Source organism: Micrasema longulum, unplaced genomic scaffold, assembly GCF_059751315.1.
Source record: "Micrasema longulum isolate JH-2025_06_02 unplaced genomic scaffold, ASM5975131v1 h1tg001571l, whole genome shotgun sequence".
Taxonomy (NCBI): Eukaryota; Metazoa; Arthropoda; class Insecta; order Trichoptera; family Brachycentridae; genus Micrasema; species Micrasema longulum.
In genome coordinates, this window is record NW_028278754.1 from 152,812 (window position 1) to 165,252 (window position 12,441).

The 12,441-nt window shown below is 30.4% G+C and overlaps 1 protein-coding gene across 1 annotated transcript in view; it reads left to right on the forward strand.

Annotated features, from left to right (window-relative positions):
* LOC148274815 (uncharacterized) overlaps positions 1-12,441 on the forward strand; it is a 170,748-nt gene that overhangs the window by 84,852 nt on the left and 73,455 nt on the right. The window lies entirely within an intron of this gene.

A 12,441-nucleotide genomic window follows, 5' to 3' on the forward strand; every position in this document is an offset into this window, starting at 1 on the left:
CAGATTTATTCTCCACCATTACATCCATTTTTAACTCTTGTGTGGCTGTGATGGCACACTAGTCGATACAGGACACAAGACTTGATATATCTCTCTTATTTTTTAAAATGATGAATTCGTATTTTTTGTAATCTTCAAATGGACATTTTCACACCGGATTTGGAAAGTGAATTTTGTACAACTATGCTGGATGTTAATACAAAAAAATATTTATCCTCGCTACGCGAAAAAAGAGTGTCCGCTAATTCAGCAACACATATGTATAAGAAAGAGCACGAATATAGAACTCATCACAAGGAAGACAGAAACGCTGTTCTATGGCAGGTGTTAGTGTGAAAGAGACAAAAACAAAAGTAAGTAAAGTGTAAAATAGATTCAGATTTCAGCCGGTTGATAACAATGATGGGAAACGCACGCGCGTAATCTGAGCGGCGTATTTATGATTATTAATTTATTTTACTATAACAGGGCTAAATTATATGTTTATTTGCACAAATAATGGAAAAGGGATTATTAAACAGTATGTCTCCATGTTTTTTTTTCTTCAATTTTTGAACTTTAAATTATTCCGTCTTTTACTAGTGGTAACACGATGTTACATCACCGCGCGCAAAGGGATTATTTATCACAGTCTTTTAAGAGTTAATAAATTAACTAAGGTGAAGCACCCAATCATTAGCACTGCACCAAAGTTCATAAATAAATAAAATCACCATTCGCCACTGATATATATATATATATATATTGTGTTGTAGAATGGGCTATTTTTATTCAAACTTGAGCCTTTAAACTATTGATGTAATTTTGATTTAGATTAAAACAGTTTTTTTTTTACGTAAGCCATGTTCAAATATTTAATTAACCTGTTTTTAGCAGCGCTTTCACCGTGCTAATAATTGAGCAGTAGGATGTCAGTATTATTAATGATTGGCTCTCGGGTTAATTTGATTAAAAAGTTATTTCTTCAAGAAGAACAGTAAAACATTTGAACCGGATTGTGGTCCCGTGGTTAGTGTCGCGGACTCACGGATCATAGGTCCGAGGTTCGCACCCCGCTCTGCAACAACTTGGTTCTCATTTTCTAATAGTAAGTTATTTACAACTCTTTGAAAGTGGCCTCCTTAATTAAAATATTTTGGTAAATCAAAAGAACGCAAATATTTCTTTAAAAAAAAATTCATTATTTGGTATTTTTTATTTTTTATTTAACTTTTTGTACATAATGCTAATATTAATTTAAACCGTGTCGCAGTCGACAGCAGGCGCATTCTGTGTAATTTTTGTAGTGTGTGGTACTGGGAACCATTTTGAGTTTAATTTGAGCCCATCGTCTTTGTGTATACACCGTAATTTTTAGGTTTATGCAAAATCTTTGATTTGAAGGCAAAAAAGTGTCCCTCATCTATAGTGTTCCGCTATTGCAGATTTTTCCACGTGCCGTAGTTCACATTCTCTTTTGTGGATACCAATTATTTTCTTTTCTGTGCGCCCTGTTTGTAAAATGTACACTTTATCACATTCTTGGCTGCTCAGTTTATAAACTGCTTTAGTTTCCAGGGAGTTCTTGTCTTTCGGGTTTAATAAATGGTCCTTTATCTTTCCCACGGTCACAAATACTGTAATACATGTAAAAATCCCGGAAAAAGAAATAAGGTTGTTTAAAATCCGCCTCATCGTGGAATATTCACCCACTTGCTTGAGGTACTGGATTCGATTCTTGGAAGGGTCAATACGAAATATATAGAAATAAATTGGTTTTAAACTGCAATATTTCACTGTCCCTGGATTGGCATCTGAAGCATAAGACTGACCACCTTCCTTTCTTGTGACACAGGATCGAGATACACTACGTGTACTTTTCCAAAACAGTGCCTTATTCATCATAATATGTGGATTAGGGTTTGATGATGATAATGCATCGTAAAATGAAAATGTTAGTGCCATCAAATAAATATTGCTCGTTGGTTTGAAGTTAACACCAATGACATATAAAGGACGACGAACGGGTAAAAAATAATGCTACGTTTTGCCACTACCTCTATTGAGATTAAACCAAGTGGAAAATGGGTGCGGAAAAGTGATAAGAATTGAATTATTATTAATATCAATATATTTTCCCTTACAGTACAGTGGTTAAATGCGTGGAAGTGGAAATATTGATTTTACGGTATGTGGTTAAATCCTCAGATCAATTTACAAACAAAGCGAGTCAATCTTTTCAGGAGTAAGCAGATGATTAAACGGCAACAAAAATAAGCATTCACTGTCCAGATACAAAACAGTTATGCCACCAATTGTTCTAAAACATCAATTTCTTAATTATTTTGAAACCAAACATAATCGAATCTATTAATAAAACATCATCGTTGTAAACTCGAGGCAAGATCTGGACTTTTTTGGTGTAAGTCTTTCTAGATTTGAACAATTATTAAGATAGACCAGATTTTGTCTTGCGGTGGGTAATTAAAACTTTAATTTTCTTTAGTTGTATTTTATTTCAATTCTACCTGCATATACGCACTAAATAAATAGTCCAGATCTTGTCTCGGTGTCCCTTATGTTTGTCAATGCTTCTTTCTTTTTTCTTTAAATGTTTTAAACTACTCTTTTATTGTAATATTTAAACCTTATAAATTGTATACATGGACAATGTCCGTTAATAAATAAATAAATAAATAAATAAATATACTGTTTAAAAAAATATTAACCATTGTTAAACGGACTAAATAAGTCCGTAAATAAATAAATAAATTAAAAAAATACATGGATAACATATTACATTCCCGGAGTTATAAAAAAAACTCTTTTATTTTTGAGGAGTTTCTACTGTATACCATTTGTTGATATTATTATTAAAACAATTCATTAATTTATATGTATAAATACATAAAAACAAATAAATAAAATACAATATTCCCATATCTTTCACTTACTCCTTTAAATAACAAAGCTGGAATAAGCTGAAAAGGTTACAGAATACATTCATCACAAAGTAAACTAATTTTATTATGGCCCGGCAGTTTAAGCACGCACAAAAAATGTCATTTTCTATTAAAAAACTAAGATGCTCATTTTATTAAATCCTCTTTATAAAAAAGGCCATTGTAATTATTTCGTGATTAACGAAAAGTAAATTTTAGTTAACATTTATGTCTCTGAAATTTTAAGACAAATTATTTATTTTTATTTTATTTTTATTTTTATTTCATTGGAAAGCCAACAGACATTTATAAAATTCAATTATAGTATAAATACATATCATAAAGTCCAATTAGAGGCTTTAAATGTTGTCACACAAAAATTTTACATAACATAGAACAACAAAATAACTTTATTTAATTTGCTTTCATATAATTTTGAATTATCTATTCTTACCTTTGTTTTGTATAAATACATTGAACTCCTTAATAAAGATACCAGTCTCGAAGATGTCGCGAAAGCGGTGAAACCGGTCACTGGATATTCCAAATTTGTGAATTAAAGTATCACTCGTCTTTTATTTATATAATAAATATAAAACAACTAATCATACAGAACATTTTATATTACTAAAAATGTAAATGTAGTATATATTACTAAAAATATATCTACTTTTGAATATTGGTCACACAGTTGCACATTATAATATATAATACAACTTTAGTTGACCATACAGTGTACATTTATTATGTGCCTACATACAGAACTGCACATCACCTGCATAATATAGGCTGCGGATTCAAGGCGCAACATCATAACTTGAATTATTTTTGGAAATTTCACTTTTAAAGGAAGTTAAAGATATGTTATTAATATCAAGACAATTTAATTTCTGATTACACATTTTGCAGGTTCTATTTACAAAAGAATTTTGAAAAACTTTAGTGGAACATTTAGACATTTTAAAAAGATGTAGGTTTCTGGTCTGCGTTACTGAGACTCTAAAATTAATAAGTGATAGAATCTAAGGGCAATATATCATGTTATTCAAAGTTTTATACATAAAAATGGCGTCAGCCATGTTCCGGCGAGTTTGGAGAGTTTGGAGTTTAAGTAAGTTTGTAGATTCATCTGGACCTGTATTCTGAGTCAACCGTCTAAAATTGCAATACGATATCCATTTTGATTGTATATATTCTATTCGGTTAGTGTATTTTTTGTATTGAGGGCTCCAAGCGGGAAATGCGAATTCTAATTAACTTCGAACAAATGTAAAGTAAAGATTTCTAAGAGTATAATAGTGAGTATCAATCTAATCAATACTTATCAATCGTCATTTTATGGCGTTAGTCAAATTTTTTGCATCGGTGCCTTGTGCAAGACAATTTTTTGTTATCTACGTATATATAAATATATTTCTTCTTTTAAAAAATAAATATTTGCGTTCATATCATTTACCCAAATATTTCATGTTCGGGGCCATTTTCAACGAGCTGTAAATTACTCATTATTATAAAATGGGAATAAAGTTGGGGTAGAGTGGGATTCGAACCACAGACCTTTGATCCGTGAGTCCAAGACACTAGCCACGGGACCACAACCCGATTCAATTAAATTAAAAGCTTTGTTATCCCAATAACCTTAAATAATTTTCGTAATAACTAATATAAGTAAATATTAGTATATAACCTCTTACCGATTATTTTATGTCTACCGGTTTTGAGATGTACCCAATCGCAGAAGATATACCTATCTTTGATATTTACAAAAAATATGCGACAGTGTATTCATTCGTATTTTTTTTTAAATATGAAAATTTTTTTTTAGAAAAAAAAAGTGTTTGTGTACTGAACAAACAATAATACATGAAATACGAAATTTTGTCTAAGAAAGTAATTTTTTTAATATATTGAGTATTTCTACTGGCATTTCTTGGTGGAACTGCAATTTAATTATGATAATAAAAATACGTACGTAGTTTTATCCCACTTTTATTTATAATTTTTACCAGTGACCGGGTTTCATCGTGACTGACATCGTCAGACTGGTGGGAGGCTAAACAAATGTCTATGTTATATATAAGTGAAAGCAGCTTTTATTCCCATAATGATTTTACATAATTATGGGAATAAAAGAGTTTAAATTAAAATAATTTAAGTATAAAGTTAAAACTATTGCATGAATTTACGTTTTGATTGAATGAATATAATAAAAACAAATTTTAAATATATACAATTTTATGAAGTTTAATAATGAAAATGTATTTTAATTGTATTAAAGCTATAACAGGGGCCGCTGGTTGGTACTTCCTTCGACAACCATGTCTCCGGGCCCGGGGGTAATTAATTGATTCTCTGAAAGCAAAATTCCCGGCAATTAATTATTATCGAGTAGTTTCATTGTTTTTATTTTAATGGGTACAATAATGGGGAATTAACGTGTGTTGCCTGATCTTTAAATATCATTTTATCGGGGCAATTCTTAAAGCGGTTTATTTTTAAAATTAAAAATTTATCTAATTTTTTACCTTTGCTGCATGTGTGAAGGAGTTAAACATTTGTATTTTCATCAAAAGTTGATTTGACTCTATAATATGGTAAAGTTGTTATTACTTTATTCTTAAATTATTTAAATTTTAACTCTTTTATTCCAATAATAATTTTAAAAACTTGCAACCCCTGCTTGCACTCGTAAATAACATAGAAATTTGTTTAGTCTCCCACCAGTTTAACGATGTCGGTCACGATGAAAGCCGGTCACTGGTAAAAATTATAAATAAAAGAAGAATAAAACAATATAAGTATTTTTATTATTATAATTAAGAAAGTTCATCTCAGGAAACTTGACTAAAAGTAAGGCAAAATAAAAAAAGGCATACTGTATAATTAAAAACGACGTTTAATTACCCTATTTGCTCATTTATTAGCCGAAATACTGCTTAAAGTGAATTTTAATGAAATACTTAAACTTAATGAAAATTAGGCAATTTATTAACCTTTCAGTAACGATGTAACTCTTGCTGAGTTTTCATACAAAAGAACATAAAGAAAGCTATTAAATTTCATCTTTGGGTCCTGCTTTTTAGTCTGCCAATTCGTTCTTGAGAACAAAGTGTTCGTAATATGTAATTTGTGAACTGGAGTCTCAAGTTGATATACCTTCCTCTTTTCGAGAGTGCACAGTCGCAGGGTGTTATGTGCAGAAAGCTCCGTTCCCCATAAATTGGGGTTGCAAGACCTGTAGTAGAAAGAGGGAGAAACACCCAACTAGAAGCCAATTTGCAGTAACTTCATTAACATGTATACTCTATGCTCCGCGATGTCCTAGATAACATTATTCCTCGAGTCTTGCATATACCGCCTACATTAAAACCTCCCTACATAATTTATTTGTTTACTCACATACAGCAGTATCGGAAAAACCATCTAACGTCAGACACGCCAACAAGTAGAAAACGTGCAAAATGATACGCATCATAAAATATATATAATAAAGCTTAAAACGCCATACGTTCAAGCATTTTAATACAAAAAACATTTTTCCTTGTAATGCAAAGAATTATTATACTAATGGAAGTGATTCCAATACCACAAAAATCTGTTTGACTGTAAGAGAAAAAGCACGAAAATACACCTTATAACAAGGAAGACAGAGACGCTGTTCTGTGGCCGGTGTTTATATGAAAGAGAACTTATACATAAAATACTTCATGGCCAAATTGACTGCCCAGACCTACTCTCCTCGATGCATTACAATATCCCACCTAGGCGGACTAGACACACAAGACTTTTTCACATATTGAAATAAAATACGAATGCAGCAACAAATTCACCCATTAATTGTGCCTTGACCGTGTACAATCAAATAGATAATTTCGATATCGACATTTTACTAGACTCAAATCGTTTAAAAATAATATTCTGAAAAAAAAATTCAACTATTATTATCCTCACTTATATCTTTTTTATGATACTCTCACACTCGCAAACACACATATACACCCTCCCACCCACCCTCTATCACTCACACACAAACACACACACCCTGTTTTGACATGCCTACTTCCAAATTTAGGCTCTAATTGGAATACTACTAAAATGCCATTTTATTTATACCTTAGCATTATTCTGTCTAACTGTTGTTTTGATATATTTGCTGTGTTGTATTTTGTTGCCTTCATAAAATATATAAAATATTTTTAAAAAGTAACACGATGTGACATCACCGCGTATAAAACATTTTTATAGCACAGCTTTTTAATAGTTAATATTTATTTTTACATCAATTTAATTTTGTTTGTGTTTTAAAATGATGGTGTATCTACTGTTAAATTTTTTTCTGCTTCTGCTTCCTAGCTATAGACCTATGTGGAGTGTTCTCCAGAGGGTTGCTAGATGAAGTGGATTTCAAGCTATTCTTCCATCTTTTGGGAGGTCTACCATTAGGACGAATCCCGTGAGGATGATGTGTAATAAATAAAAATAAATAATCAATTTTTATTAGTGATTTATTTCTTACAAGAACTGGGAATAAATGAAAGATTAAACAAAAGTAGATTTCTATAACAAGGCAAGTCTCTAAAATGGAAACACGTAAAAAAATAAAAGTGTTGGTTTATTAAGTAAAAAAACAAATTCGGAAATTACGAAGCCCTGGAAAATACACTATTTACTTAAATACTCCTGTTAGTTTTCTGTTAAATATCTATCATATACGTTAGAGTAATAATATTATTTATTTATATCATATTTTTTGGTCTGTTTTTTCGTCCGTATCCGAGCGAATACAGAACATAATTATGTGTGTGAAATAGAACCATTATCTTAGTCAAGTGTTAGACTCATAGATTAAAATTCTATATATAAAAAATAAATCAAATGGAAATAAGTCCGCCCCGTGGTCTAGTGGTTGGCGCAATCGTCTACCGTGAAGTCCCGGTTTGAATTTGTGGCGGTTTTGAAGATGATTTTCCAGTGTAATTTTTCACTCTCTCTATATTGGTACTTGAAGTGTCCGACTGATCCCCTTACCTTCATGTAGATGGCAATCAAAGACACGTATTATTATCAGTTAAAATTACTACACATGCATTGTCCAGAAGTTTATGTTCACGTAATAATTTTTAATTTTAGTATTTTTTAGTAATACGAGTACCTATGCATGTTTCCACTTTTCATTATCTTGTATCTTAACTCAACACAGAGCTCTTGACCTCATAGAATGAGGGATACGTTTTTTGTAATACTTGTATATTTTTATAGAAATATAAATAAAAATAAATAAATAGAGAACCTACTATATTGGTACACAATGTAATAGGTAATCTATGCACATAAGAACCGGAGCAAAAATAATAAAAAATATAACTATAACAGATAAAGCGAAATTTAAATTTTATCTAGAATGAATTACTACTTTTTTTAAAAAAGCGTATTTAGGTATTTTTTTTAATCAGTGAAATGAATATAAAATCCTAAGATGAAAAATGCTTTTACCAGAACGCCGCCCGATTTCAAACACACACGTCACGTGCACTCAGTGCAACAGTTCTGAAAACAATTTCTGACATTTCAGGATGCGATTGGTATGACGTCACCTCCGTGAAACTAGCGAGAACCGGATGCGGCTGAAAGTTTGAATCCTTCCTGTAGAATGAAAGCCCGACATCCGGTCAACTTGAAATATCAGACACTTCAAATAAGAAGCAGATATAGAACTGGAAAATTTTCAATGGAGTGTTGTGATTCATGGCTAGGAGAAGTGAGAAAGCTTTTAAGGCGCTTTCTGATAACTGTTTATATCACGTTTGCTTTTAGTTCATAGTTATTCTGACGTCTTTGTCGTTTTATTCTTGTATAAGGGTTTTGATTCATCCACATTCCTAGTTAACTATGGTCAAATTAAATGACTTAACATTATTTACGTAATTTTATTTATGGTTTGTTTTACGGCCATTATTATATATTTTTTTAGATATTTTTTTTTACAAACGAATATATTTTTTTAAATTTAATGTTTATTTAAAATTACTTTCTTTCCAATAGACTCAGATACTCGTGTTTACAAAATTAATTTAGCTAAAAAATTAAAAACAAGAATCATAATATGAAATATCTTATTCCTAAAAAGGCATTTATCAAATTGAAAAACTGTTATTGCAGTTGTAAACATTAATATTTTGAACACTGATAACTCCAGTATTAAAATAATTCAATGCTATTTTGTTTTTTTATTTTTTTTTTCATTATTTATTATGTAAAACAAGAATTGACTGATCTGGTATGTTCAAGTCAAACAAAAAACAGTGAAACTATTATTTGTTTTAGCTAAAATACCAATGAAATTAATTACATTGTTTTTAAAATAATTCGATAAATTTATACTGCTATGCTGGTGCTGTATTGGAAGAGATTGCCTGGAGGCAATATGACCGCCCCCATACGTTTATAAAATGTACATGTACATGTACAATCTAATTTATTTATTTATTTAAAAAAGTTCATATAATTATTTTCAAAGCAGTATTTTTTTATTCCTAATCATAAATTTGTCGGTGTTAAAAACATTAAAAATATAAGCACCTATTTCAAAATGTAAAAACAGTTTTTCAGTTTGAAAATTCATTATGTATTTTACATTATATTTTTCAAAAATAAAATCTCAAAAAATTTAAATAAATATCATTTATGTTTAATTTTTCTTTCAATCTACGGGTTTATGCCTTTTTGACCTTTATGTCATTTTTCTGGGTTTGTTTCATATTATGTGCCTACCTGATTTCGGCCTCGTGGTGTAATGGTCAGCGCGTTTGCCTACCATGCAAAAGGTCTCGGGTTCGATTCCCGACATGGTTGATATCAATTTTTTATTAAAAGGGTGTTTTCACACCATAATATTTCATAGTATCAGAAGCGTAAGACTGATCATCTTTCCTTCATGGTGCAAAAATTATCAAGATACGCTGCGATTGGTGTACCAATGCAGTGCCCTATGCACAATTAGGTTCGAAAATGGAATGATGACGATGTACCTACCTATAAGTACATCAGGAGTATTATAATATGTAGACTTTCTGGGTGAATTTTTCACCACAGCCCTTAATTTAAATCCTGGAATCCTGTTTCATTTTCCTTTGACACATTTCACTTCATATAAAGTACTCGGAAACATGAACTTAATCTCAAAAATAGCCCTTAATATTTTCTTCATCACACTAAGAAAATATTTTCGTGGGATTTCTATTTTTCTTTTTATATTCACAGAGTACGTTTTAAGTTACCAAAGCGAGAGATTTAACAGAAGTAAAATTTTCTATACCCCTGAAAATACTTTCAGCAAGTAATTTTTCAGGACATTTAACGGACGTTGGTGTAAGTAATTTTCTTTTGTGGAAAACTTTTCATTGTATTGTTTTATGTAGCTATTACTCGCGGAATGATGAAAAGTTTTACAGAATTTTATACAAGTATCGCGTATTTTGGGTTGAAATAAATTTAGAAGATGATCTGCGGTTTTAATGGAATTCTCTGACAGATTATCGTTCTAAAGATCTAATTGATATACTAGGTCATTTCAATTGTAGTGGTTTACTTTATATTTTTATTCATTCATTTTTATTTTTCATACAAATAAAAGTCTAAGAATAGTTAACTGTGAAGAACTACTTAGTTTAATAACAATACATGTGCCTGCCAGGATTTGTAGATGGTACCACCTGTTTTATATACCAATAAGTAAAACATCATATGTTAAAAATGCTTTCTTTCGTAGTATTTTTTCAGTGTACAATACAAAATTTAAAGACATAGATTACACAAACATCACTCTATACTTAAAGTGCATTTTGTAACTTAATGGACGTTATAATAATAAATATGTACATCTCTCTTCCCTCTCCTTATCCTCTCTTCAAGCATCTTTGACGTGATCTCGACCAATTAACAATAACTTACTGTTCTTAAAAAAAATAATGAAAAAATCTTCGATTATTGAAAAATATATATGAGTACATGAAAATAACATTTTTATATGTATAAACTTATATGTACATATTTATATGATATGTCATATATTTTCATTACTAACTTTGTATACTTTGTAAACATCTGTGATAGGTTTTGAGTTCATACACTATATCTGTTTGTTTACTAAAAACATGTACGTTAAACTGTTGGTTTCCCAAATAAAATAAATAAATAAACACTCGGAGTGCGACGCATGCTGACAAATTAATTTGCACCAAAGTAGAGCCCTAACTGATCATTTATTTACAGATGTACACAGTTATGATATTTAACTATTGTGTCTTTGGCAGTATACATCTTTATGTAGTAGCAATTTGATCATAGGATTTTGCAAGGTTTGAATAAAATTATTATTAGTTTCACTTGATAACCCCCAGGAACTTTAAGCGTGTCGTTTTATTTATTCTGGGAGAGGTAAATAAATAATTTGTTACGTATTAACAGGGTCATAATATTTTAAAATATACGTTTTAAAACTTATTGCTCTTAATTGCTTAAACAATTTTCTCAAACATACATCCCAATTAAAAGTAGAATTTATTGTTAAACCTAAATAAACGTACGGCTCAATATTTTCAATATTTTTACACATGCACGGTTGCACAATATCACTGTGGATACATGCAAAGTAATGTTATGGGATTGACGGTGTTGCATTAACTTTATTGTTTGGTGATCTTATGAGTAAAAGTTTGGTTTTTTCAAAGATTCACAAAGTATTCTTGCGGCAATTTCTCTGCAATTTTAAAATCCTCGTGAGACATAACTCAAGCAGTATCATCGGCGTTTACACAATGTTTGACATTATTTATCAGTTTATGCATAACAATAACATCTATTATATACAGGTAGGGCCCAATATCAAACCTTGTGGCACCACCAAAAAACGTGTTCAACTTTACTTTTACCACCTAATATTTTGACAGATTTTTATATTGGTTTAATAATTTTTGAAAAGTTTTAATAGGGTGCAAAATTGGAAAACTATTTTTTAATTTGACTTATTAGCATCGATATGTAAGCAATTAACAAAGAATGCATCAGAAAAGCTTTTCTGTATAAAGCCTTTTAGACGGGTATTTGCTTTTTGTATTATTTGTAGCCATTGTAAAACTCGTTTGATTTGCATCCGAGCCAAACTAATACGCCTATAAATAATAGATAAAAGTGTAATTGCATTTTTGTGCAAATTTCTGCATCCGGATACGCCACTGAATAAAAGAAAACAAAAGCTACGAACTGCTATGCTACTATGCTTTCGAAGAAAATTGATAGAATTGAAGCAATGCAGTGGTGGCGTGAAATTCAACTTTAAATGTAATTTATTTGAGCAGGTGAAAGAGTTGGTACTGGAGGATTAAAAAGAAGTTTTTTATTCTTGTACTAGTAAGGGAAACTATTATTTCAAGAATCTTACCTGTTATTTTTACGCCACTTAGGTTCCATTTAAAAATTTAATTTTGAGTCTCAGGTTTCATTTTTATGAGTGTGTGTGTGT